This window comes from Protopterus annectens, chromosome 1.part0 (genome assembly GCF_019279795.1).
Source record: "Protopterus annectens isolate FY-2018-M chromosome 1.part0, PAN1.0, whole genome shotgun sequence".
NCBI lineage: Eukaryota > Metazoa > Chordata > Ceratodontiformes > Protopteridae > Protopterus > Protopterus annectens.
The window spans coordinates 495,140,375-495,152,834 of record NC_056725.1 but is presented as its reverse complement, the minus strand read 5'-3'; positions in this window follow the sequence as shown (position 1 = coordinate 495,152,834).

Sequence of the window (12,460 nt, the reverse complement as noted above, 5' to 3'; positions counted from 1 at the left end):
AAAATAAGGTGAAGAAAAGTAGAACTGAGGTATCAGGGACTGCAAAATAACACCTGACTAAATGACTGTCAATCACATAAGGTAACCTTTGACATATTGATTGCTCACACAAATGGACAAGTCAAAATAGGATTCCCATGGTTGATTCAGCTGTCTGTACTAATCTCAGTGTGCTAAAGTAACAAAAAATGTTTAAAAAGCCATGATATTTGTAATTCTGATGTGATTGGCTTAGTCAGATAAACACTGACCTGAGGCTCTGATTCTAGTACGTGTGAAAAATGATTGCAGGACTCTTGTAGTGACTGATTCATAAAGTTGCATGGACTGATTACTGTTGCAGTACTGGCTGAATGGACACAGTTTTTCTACAGATTCCTAAAGACACAGAGCCTCATATGAAATGCTGGCCTTTCACCTTCTTGTTTTTGTAATGTGATGAATTCCAAACTCTGAAGTATGGATTCATATGTAAATACTAGGTTATCAGTCTGTAGACTATTACAAGCCTAGCTAATAAGCAGAGGTCAGAATTAGAGAAGCTCTGTATCTTGTACCTGTGAGGCTATGGTCTTAACCATTATAACAACCTTCCCCCCTGCCTAACTGGTGCTGCCACTATGAAGTTCTTATTTTTATTTACGTTTTAATTACTACAGTAGAGCACTGATCACAGCATGACCAACTGAAGGCTTATCTTAGGTTACATTTAGTAAAGTGGAGAACAAAGTTAATACAAATTCGTCATAGACAAAAGGGATACTGGGTAAAACCTTTGTACTCTCTTAAGGACTGGGACTGCATGTTATAATCAGAAAAGTGGAATCAGAGGAGTAACAGGGAAGAATGACCAGCAGGTTTAGCCTTAGAAATTGCAGGGGATAACACTTGGTGTTTAAAGAAAAAAGCAAGAGTTAAGTAATAAAACGTCACCAAGTTCTTCCTGCGACCGGTTCAGAAACACCGAATATAAAAGAAAAAAACTGACCAGGAAGCCCAGGATCACACAGGGCCGAACCTTTAATGTGAAAACACAAAGTAAAAATCACCATTAAGCGCTTTCGTCTGTGAGCAAATAAGATTTGATTTATTTTACAGACCTTTACGGTATTTTATAGCATATTTTATTAACTTCATAGGTTAGTACTAGGCTAACTGCCCTTGGGGACCATTTTAAGCCTAGCAAATTATTCATGTGAGAATCAAACCCTGCACCGTATGTCTGTAAGGTAAACAACTTAATCATGCCAATCTCCCTAGTAGCTTTTTTCTTTTCTCGTGTTTCTCTTTGCAAGTTCATATCTCTTTAAAACATTTGCTGGGTTTTCAGGACTTGGAGCATTTAACTGTTTTTTGCTAGGGGTGTGTTTCTAGTTCATTTAAGCTTTCAAACAGCATTGCAGTATTTGTAACTCATGGATCTGAAGACTTCTGTTCACAGATGAAAGCACTTAACAGTGATTTTACTTTGTGTTTTCACATTTAAGGATCGGTTCTGTGTGATCCTGGGCTTCCTGGTCAGTTTTTTGTTTTAAGAGTCAAGTAATTCTAAAGACACAAGTCTAAGGTGACAGAGGGTCTAAGAAAGTTAAATGTAAGATGACAGTAAGTAAGGAGAAAGAGAAGTTATATACATATATAGAGGAAGCAGAAATATTAATAGTCTCTGCCTTATTTATTTATTTTTAGCAGAGATCTGGGTAGAAACACTCCAGTCTAAAGGATAGCCAAATGTACAGTGACATGGTGATACAGAACAGAGGACCTGTATGGTTGCCTTTTGTTGTGGCTAAAACTGGACTTAGGCCACACCCCTCACCCCTCCCATAACAGCCCATGTCCTGCCCACTTTCTGCCCATTTTGTGATGTCACATGAGGGGGAACGCCCTCTTTTTCCAATTGTGATGCCTTTTTTTTCTGCAGATTTACTATGCTTTTGTAAAAAAAGCATAGTAAATCCACCAATTTAACAAAGTCCGATAGTCTGTCTCTTTTTTTGAAAGAGAATACCAGAGTTTGTACAATATTTTGTGGACTATCGGGCAATCAGTTTGATTTCTGGATAGTCCAGAAAAAAAACAGGTGGCAACGTTAAGGACCTGTTATTAGTAACCATAGCCAAAAATTAAAAATAAACTTAGTTCCCACTTTTAGCAATGGACTAACATGCACAACAGATATAACTGAACAACATTGTATAATACACTTAGCTTATCAGTATATGTAGAGGCCCTGTAAAATTGTTGAGCCATTTTTATTAGTGCTGGATAGACATGTAAATCATATAGATTAAATATTTGGTTGAGCCAAATAATGGTTTTCTTCAGAGTTGTAGCTAGCTATTTTTGCATCTGGTGCCATTCCCTGATCTGGCTCCTCACCAAAAGCTCTTCTCTTTTTTTTAAACTGCAGCAATTCTTGCTAGACTTCTAGCAAACAGTTGAAAGTTCTTCATAGTCAGTGTTGTGGTACTGATCCTTGGGTCTTCCTGCCATGCAGAAGCCCGCAACCAGCCCAATTTCCAGAGTCTTTTCATCATTGCCAGTGGATATCCAAGGACTGATGGCCGGATGTCGCAATACAAGAAGGCTGTCAATCAGTACCATATTCTGCTCTTTCTAAACATGCAGTCCAATGCACTTCAGCTTGTATACAATATGCTCACAGTCCATCGGCTGGCTTGTTTTTTCCAGGGTTTCTTCTCTCCTTTGGTCAGATAAGTGTCCACTTCTCATAGGATATTAGGATCATAGGAGGTTACTAGGATGATAGCCCTAGAGCCTTTTTAAGCCTAGCCATTCATGCCCCAATTTTCCCAGTTATCAGTATCCACAGGCTAGAATGGCTTTAGTATATGCCTGTGCCTTAGGGCATCTACAGACTGTTCCTGTCCATAAGGGCCACAGTCAACAAGTCAGGAGTGAATTTGTGATTCCCTATCCACTGCTTCAAATTGCATTTGAATAGGTTTAGGGAAGAGTTGTGTTTCACATGAATTGGGAGGAGGGGGTCTGTTCCAGCAAAGGGATGATCTCTGAGACACATACCTGTCCCTCCAACATGTTTTGTTTATGTCACAGACAAGGTTTAGATCCCTAGATTGGATAATTCTAGTGGTATTTGTTTTGTGGATATGTAGCAGATCATTCAGGGCTGGATTTGAGAATGCCTTGTAGGTTAGGCATAGATTGCCCCTAAGTAGTTTGTAGGAGACTGAGTACAAGGATGGTGTTTTGAGGTGGTCCACATAGAACAAATTATTTACAACCTGTATTCTTTTAGTGAGGAACCTCTGTGGCCACACCAGCTGCTGCTGCAAATGCCTGGTCAGGTACATGCCAAAGAATAAATTGTTCTTGACTATTGGTCTAAACGCTGAGTATTGTGGCACTATGATCTCCTTAGATCTGGACACCATGCCCTTACATATAAGTTATGTCATGTAGAAGATTTTTCTCATTAGCATAGACTCAAGGTAATCAAAGTTGAGGTTACTGTCAACCTGAGTTCCCAAGTCCCTTCCACTGGGTATACTCTTATGGGAGTTTTATCAGTGTTGTAATTTGCAGGGGGAGTCATCTTCCCAAAGTGTGTAATTATGCATTTTCTTTGCATTTAGTTTTAAGCCATGGTTTTGGCACCAGTTATTTGTCTGTGTGGAGGATATCTACATCTTTTGGGGATTCATTGATTGCAAGCAGCTTGTAGTTGTCAGCAGATTTGGTCAGCTAAAGGCCCTGTACATTTGCCTTGACTTCAGAGAAGTATATTCCAAACATGAGAGGTCCCAGTACTGAGCCGTGTTGGACACCACTAGTAACAGGCCCTTTGGTGGAGGTGGATTCCCCACCCTAACTTCATGTGTCCTATCTGTGACACAACTGGCTATACATCAGGTGACATATAGGGATTTATGCCTAAATTTGTGAGTTTGTCTCTAATACCTGAGTGAGGTATTGTATTAAATGACTTTGCCATGTCTAGGTAGGCAATAGGACCATTTTACTCTTGTCCATAGCACTAGTGACCTTCTTGAAGATGTCCACCAAGTTTAGTAGACATGAACTGCCCCTGACAAAACTGGGATGAGTCCAGTGTTCGAATATTTCCTGTGTCTTTGATTATCAATTCCACAGTAATTCTTCCCACGGCCTTGCATATAAGACTACTCACACTTATATGCAGTTCCCTGGGTCTGTTTATGGCCTGATTTTTTGTAGAGGGATTACTGTTGCAGTCCTCCATTTCCTGGGGATGAAGCTTGTCTGGAGGCTGTGGTTGAATAGAAAATCTAGTAGGCCTGTCATGCCATGTTTCAAGCTATTTAGGAGGTATCCTGCAATATTGTCATGATCCACTGATGCAGTGTTTTTAGCTCTGGAGAGTACATTGAGGACTTGTCCTTTAGTGAAAGCTGCAGGAGAAATGTCAGAGGGTATTTCCTGCGGGGAAGTGGGGGTGATAGGGGGGTTGAAATTGGAGCTAAAATATCGGCCTGCAAATTTGCTATATCCCCCAGTTTGGTATAAAAAGTTCCATTTACTTTTATTTCAACACACTGTTAAATGCTCCATTAAGGTTGCACAGATAACTGAAAAATGTTTTATGGTTAGCTTTAGCCTGGGAGGCTATTTTTGCCTTGAAACTGGCTAGTCCCCTGAGTTGCTTGTTGAGACTAATGACAGAGCTTTTTTTGTCTTTTAGACATTGCCCTTCCTATTTTTGGACAGGATTTTCTTCCTTTTGTTGTACAACCTGTTTACACTGGGGGTTCACTGAAGGGGCTTGTTTTGGAGTTTGTCTTAAGTTTATTTTGGTTTGGTACTGTTGTTTCTATGCTGTTATTCATATGCTTTTACATGGTTTTCATAAACGCTTCTGTATAGACCACTGTGTTCTCTAAATTTGGGAGGCTTGTAGTTAACCTTGGAAAAATTCTTAAAGGTTCTGGAGTTTGCTGTGAGTTCTGCCTTTATATCTATTTCAAGGGTTACCACTTTATGATCTGATCTAATCTGATCAGTGAGGACATTACACAAGGGGGTTACAACCTTCCCTCATATTTCTGAGTACCAGATCCAGGATAATTGCACCCCTACTAGATATGCAGACTGGCTGTTCCATAGTGTTTACATTGACAAAATCCAGAAATCTTTGAGTCTGCATATTAGTGGTTGTGTATGTATCTCAGATGATTGGGGGTTAGTTGAAATCAACCATGACTATGGTGTTGGGCTGTATTTTGAATGACTCCAGTACATTTAAGTATGTGTTATGGTTATCCTGGGCCACAGACAGGGACCTACAGCTAGTAAGGATATGGTACTGGACTTTACCTAAGGTTAGTTGGACATGGATTAGCTTAAGTATGTCATATTGTTTGACCAAACTTGAGATGTGCTTAATATTTATGCAGATTCATACACTTCCACCTCTTGGCCCTTCTTGTGTGGTAACTGGTCTAAATGTGTGGAAGGCATTATAGCCTTGTACTGCAGGGGTACCTTCCTTGGCGTTAAACCATATCTCAGTAACATGCCTAAAAGACAAAAAAACTCCCTCATCAGTCTCAACAAGCAACTTAGAGGACTAATTAAATCAACACTGTCCACGGTGAGGGGCACTTCCAGGGAGTGGAGCTTCTTGTTGAGACTCCTAGCAATGAGCAGTAACACCTTCAGTTTATGTTGCATAAAATTTACTATGTTGGAAGGTTTATCAGACTGTCATTGATTAAATAATGCACTATAGGGGTTGATAATGTTCTGGCCAATATCCAAAAGCCTGGTGGGGACAGGTGCAGACCATCCCTAGCAAAGCAGTGTGTTTTGTTGATCATGTCCTCCCAAGCTGACAAATATTGGACCATCTTGGAATAACACCAGTAACTAAGACAGTTGTTAATGTCAATCATTTTCTGTTTCTATTTTGATGTCATCCTTGTAGAAGGTAGAATGCTGCTCAATACTAGGCTCATACCTGCCTGGGACACGTAATCTGAAAACTCTGTCATGTCTCTCATTATATTGTCCAGGGAGGTAAGTGTCAGGTCATTGACACCCACTTGGATAGTGACAGAGTTGTATTTGTGCTTCATTTTCCTGAGTACATATGTGATCTGGCAGATTCTTGCCCCTGAGATGTAACTGGCTGTGACTGTCTCCTTGCTCAGCCTGGTGAAGGGGGCATAAGTGTGTCTCACAATAGTCTCCATTGACCAATATACTGGGTTGTGTGACAGTTTCCCTTAAGGGCTTAGTGGTTGAAATATTGTAAGATGTGGTTGTATGTGTCCTGGGAGTGTTCTCTTTGTAGAATGTTTGTGAGATTGCTGAGGGCAGCATATGGGAGGTCTTTGAGATTTGGGTAGATTGCATTTAAGAGACTGTAATGTACTGTTCAAGGAAACACTCATTTTTTTCTGTCAGTTTTAAAGTAGTGTAAACTGATAACATATTTTCTGTGGAGAAATTGTGTTTAATATTATATTGTGTGGCTCCCATAGTGTTTGAAAGTGCTTTTTACTGTATTTTTTTGATAAAAAGTAACTTCCGTGAACTAGTAGTTTTACCAGCATTTGCTGCTTGTCTTCCTGGGAAAGAGGCATAATTTTCAGCTTGATCATGGAACAAGTTGTTGATCCTATGGTTGGTCCTTCTACCAGTCACAACAAGAAAAAGTTAAGCAAATAGCCTTTGCCACCACAGCAAACTAGCAATTTGCCTCAGCCACAGGTGGGTGACTCTGCTGTGGCCATTTGTTGTACCTCAGACCACACATCTTTTATCCCAACTTCCTCTGGTGTAGCACCTACAACCACTGTGGACTGGGGGTTAGCCATGTCCTCTGTAGCTGTTGGAGTCCCCTCAGTGGGCAAGAGAGAGCTACTATTTTTGTTCCTGGGAGACAGAACAAGGAAGGTTTCCCTGTTATGTCAGACTGCTGTGCCCATTCCTGGGGGAAGCAATGGCTGCCATCAGTAACATGGTTGGCCCCATTCTTCCTGTCAAAAAGAAACAGAAAACCAAACGTATGTACTCTTGAAATTTCTTTGGATAAGAGTAGGTTACTGGGAGTAGATCTGGTTATAATTCAGGCTGTTGATCCTTTTTGTAGAGTATTTTCAGGTAAAAGAGGAATGCCTCTTTTCCTGAAGGAATTCAAGGTTTTTAATCTGAACAGGAAGATGCAGGATGGATTTGGGGTCTTATCCTCAGATTTCTATATCTGGGGTACTTCTGAAGATTCAGAAGGAATCCCCGAAGAACATAGTGGTGACTCCCTTCTGGCCCTTGCAACTGTGTTCCTCCCTTCTTTTGGAAATGGCCAGTGGCAGTTACTGCAAGCTTCCTCCCAGAACTGATCTACTCGCACAAAAACAGGAGTGTGTTTGATACACCCATACAGTGATCTTCAGTTGACTGCCCTGATGATAGCATCTTAATTCCTTTTAGGCACCTGTTTTCTGAGGATGTGCAGCAGGTACTAATAGAAGCAAGAAAGCCTGCTAGTAGTTAATCATATAAAAGCAAATGGAAAAGGTTTTCTAGTCGGTGCCAACAACATAACTAAAACCAATTTAGGGCTAGTTGCTCTCTGGTTTTACAGTATTTTTGTCAGTTACCATTCTATGCCCTTTCTTATTCCTCTGTCAAGGTTCATTTATCATCCATTTCAGCATGTCTGCCCATGGATCCTCCTCTTTCAAGGCATCACATGTCAAAATGTTCTTGAAAGGGGTTTTGCATAAGAGGCCTCCAAGTACACTGCTGACCCTTGCTTGGGATCTTAATTTCAATTTAAACCAGCTAATCTGACTGACTTGAGGTTCTTAACATGGAAAACAGTTTTAATGATTGCTCTGAACTCTGCAAGAAGGGTATCTGTGTTCAAGCTCTTATGGTGAGTCAACCCTACCTCATTTTCCACGAGGACAGGGATTTTTTAAGAACTAATCCATTTTTATGCCTAAAGTGGTATCCTAGTTTACTTAAGACAAACTATCCATCGCCCTGTTTTCTTTCCTGAGCCTAAACGTGAGGGAGAAAGGATACTCCATACCTTGGATGTCCACAGACAACTCTGGTACTATCGTGATAGCACTAAATTCTTCAGATCTTTGGATCAATTGTTTATTTCTTGTGAAGGAAAGAAGAGACAACCTGCTTCAAAACAGACCATTTCAAAATGATTGTTTAAGACTATTACTTTTTGCTATACTCACCATAACAAAAGTATTCCAGGCAGGGTCACGTCCCGCTCTACCAGGGCCTTGGCTTCATCTGTGGCTTCTTGGAAAGTGTTTGGTTCTAGAAGTATTCTTGAAGCTGCTATTTGGTCATCTGTACTTAGTTTTACAAAGCATTATAAGCTGGATTCCTTCTCTAGGTCTAGATCAAGTTTTGCTAGGAACCTTTTCCAGGGGCTCCTGGATCCTTCTCCTTCCACCTCCCAAATATAGTTACTATGGCAATCTACCCATATAGCTAAGGCTACTGCAGCAGCGATCAATATGAAGAACATAGTGCAGTTGTGTAAGCTAAACTTACCGTAAGAGACATTTGAATGATCACTGCTGCAGTAGTTGCTCCCTCCCTCCACCCCCTCCTTGTTTTTTGGTGTGTTTTTATGCCAGGGTGTGGACATTTAATTTTTGTTATTCCTAACTCTGACCTTTCAGAGATCATCCTCCTTTTGTCTAATGGCAGGAAAGCTCTGAAGGGCTTTGCTCCCAAACTAATCTTTTAGTCAGCTCATCGCAAGCTGCTTGGCTCAATTAACTGGAACTGTTCTACGTTTGGCATCCTTTGGCAGAGATCTAGAGTGTTTCTGCTTGAATCCAAGCTAAAAGCAAGGCAGTAAGTATATTTTGACTTTTATCTGCACCTTTCAGCTGCATTTAATTGGATTTCTGCATTATTTTCTGTCTTTTTTACTGTTTTATTGTTTGTGGCTGCTTCATTATCTGCACTTGTTTTGCACTGTACTGTTACTTAGATAGCGCAGACTTAATTCAGACCTGCTGAATCTAGCCTGCAGTTATACACTTGAGCACTAATCCAGCCATTTTACAGTAAGTGAAGCTCCTAATACAACCTCATCTGAGCTGGGGATTGCTGGATGAAGAATCATTATGTGATTTCATATTAGTAGATTAGCTTAAAAGTGTTTAATTTTGCCTGTATTTAAGCCTCGCATTTGCACGTAGCTGTGCACTTCACAACTGGGGCTTAGCGGTGTCCTGTATATATACAAATGCCTAGAAACTATTTTTTCCCTGCACATCTGTCAGTAGAACCCTGTCAAGCTTCCCTGCTGAACGGGCAACTCAGCTGCAATTGCTGCACTACGGGCAGTTCTGCTGAGCACTGAGCAGCATAGCCACAGTTCTTCATCCCTAATCCCCAATAGAATAAGCCCCCTTGTTAATACCAGAGCAGAAACAAATCTAATTTGCCTACTCCTTAATAGTACTGATGGTTTTAACCTGCCACAATAGACAGTCAGTTTCACATTATTTCTCTGGCCAGCCTGATTGACATGGGCATCCAGAGACAATGAATATTTGCCTCATGTATACTGACAACAACTTACTCCTAAAGGAAACAAATATAGTCTGTGAGAGATGTAATTATACCATAAAATTGGAATCAATCCTCTCACATAACAAACAGGACATCAAACAGGTTGTCAGTACATGCACACACACAATTTTCCTCTCAAGCAAGATAAGGTCACGACACATAAACTTACATGCACAGATACACTCACTAAAAGCCCACCAAAAGATCAGAGACCTCCCAAGCGCAAACCACCTGCGCATACTGAAACATGAGTAGAATCCACTACACATAACAACACACATACCCAGTGTCTCACCAAATAAGCCCCTAAGGCAAAACACCTCAAGATCAAATGTCTTGGTCACAGGGGACTCGATAGTGAGACACACAGATGTCCCCCTCACCAGACTGGACAAAGAAAAGGTCATGGTCAGCTAGGTGTCAGGTGCCAGGATCCATCAAACCATGCCTGTACTCAAGTCACTCAACAACAATTGGCGTTATGACTCTGTCATAGATCATGTTTTTTTTTCAAACATCTTTATTGAGTTATCACTTGTGACATAGGAAAACACATCATATCAAAGTAATCAAACTATAAATAACATAGCAAACATTAAACTTCACATATATTGCTATATATCATGTAAACTAAATGACATTACATAAATTATTCAATTCCTGCCTTTTTTCTTTTTTAAACAAGAAACATCTTTATTAAGCCATCACTTACTACATAGTCAGTAATACATTTATATAAATGAAAAGAAACCACACCAACACAACCCTAGTTGCAAGCATTTTACATCTGAATCCATACTGACACTCTCAGTTGCAAACATTATACATCACTTATAATCTACCCAGTCTTTTTCAGTCAAACATTACATAGCTCATTTAAGTCCTGACTCCTTTTAGACCTTATTCCTCCCTTGTATGTATTGTTCCCACAATTCCCATTTTTCTTATGTAGTTTGATCCTACCCTTTTAAAAGATCTCAATTCCAGTTGTTTTATGTCTGCTGCTATATTCACTATTTCTAGTATAATTGGTTTAGATTTTGATTTCCATTTTCTAGTAATTGCTTTTTTGGCAGCCAACATTATTAGACACACTAAGACCTTACCATGCCTAGGCAATTCTGATTCTGTATCATAGCTCAGAAAAATCATCTCCCTCTTCAGACCAGTCTGCCCACCGAGCATCTCTGACAGTGAATACTGCATGGAATCCTTAAAGTCCACCAGTTCACTGCACTCTCAGAAAATATGCTCCCAATTATCTCTTTTTCCCCGTCACATCTCCAACATTTGCTGTCTGCCTAAGGAAAAATTCTCTGGAGTCTACTTGGGGTATATAAATATCTATGTAAACATTTCAGGCAAAAATCCTAAATCTTCTAGATTTTGTTGCATATTTGGAAGACATACATAACCCATTGTTTCTTAGTGTCTTAATTAATTAATTATCCAATTTCTCTTCCCAATCCTTTCTAACCTCCTCTGATTTATTCTTATAGTTATCATGCAATATTTTATATGCTCTACTAATTATTTTTTTTAATGGCAGCTTCTGTTCTAGATTCTACTAAAAACTCTACCAATGATGGTCTTTCATTTTGGATCCCCCATTTCTTTCTCTTTGCCTATACTCTGATGTCAATCCCTGATAGGGAAGGCAATCTCTAACCTGTAGTCCAAATAAATTCTTGGCATCTTCCCATTCTATCATCTTTCCCTCTCTAGTTATTTGCTCCCAATGAAAAGACCAATGGTTAGACCACAGCTGAAGATAAAAATGGAATAATCCACATCAGGAAATAAATCACTTGCAGCTTCACAGTAGTGCCCTTTATAAAACCAAAAGTTGTAACTGAGATGTAGTAGTCAAGGTAGGAAACGGTTCACTTGCAGTTTCACACCACTTTATTAAACAAGAGTAAGTGCTTTCGCGATCTAAGTCAGCTGATCGCTTCTTCAGACTCATAAAAACAGTTAAAACATTGGTATTTAAAATATGGTTCAACCAATGAAAACACATATAGAACTATGACATAGACTAATTAAAATTGCATACATCAGTACATTAATTTGCCTTATATTCTGCATAAGATGAAATAAAATATACATATAACAGACACATTTTATGTAATAATCCATATTACTTAATGTTTTAGTGGTCTGGATTTTAAAAGGTTTCAAGGAAACAGCATTGTTCAATCCAGGAGACCTATCTGCCTGAAGTAGTAAAATCCATCTTTGTTCGGCTTCCTCTACCTTATTCCTTATATCACCTCCCCTTACTTTTATTTATTATTTCTAAAACCATGAAATTAAAAATATGTTTCCTATCTTCTTCTTCCACATGTTTTGCTAAAGCACTTGTGTCTTTTTATTTCTTATATCTCTAAGGTGTTCAAGGATCGTTCCTTTAGACACCTATTGGTTTTCCTATATAAAAGGCATGACAGACAGTGCAGAAGCTGAAATAAACCAAATTTTGTGTTCTGCAGTCAGCATAAAATCTATATCAATTATAAATCCTAGTGTAGGATGTTTATATGTAGATTTATTATATAAATAGTCAAATGCTGTACAATTTCTGCAAGGAAAAGTCCCCTGCCTATCAGATAGGATCATTCTTTCATTGTTTCTGGATTTATAACAGAGTTGCCTTTTTAAGGACCTCTTATTTCTAAAAGAAAAGCTGGGTCTATCTTCTAACAATTCTCTCAAGTCAGGATCCGACAATAAAACATTCCAATTCTTCTCAAAAATATTACAGAACCTTATGATGTCACTTGAATAAGTTATAGGGAATCTAACTTTAAAATCATGACCTTCCTTGCTTTTAACATCTTCTATAGTATTTGAGAAGAGCGGTTTACATCTCCCA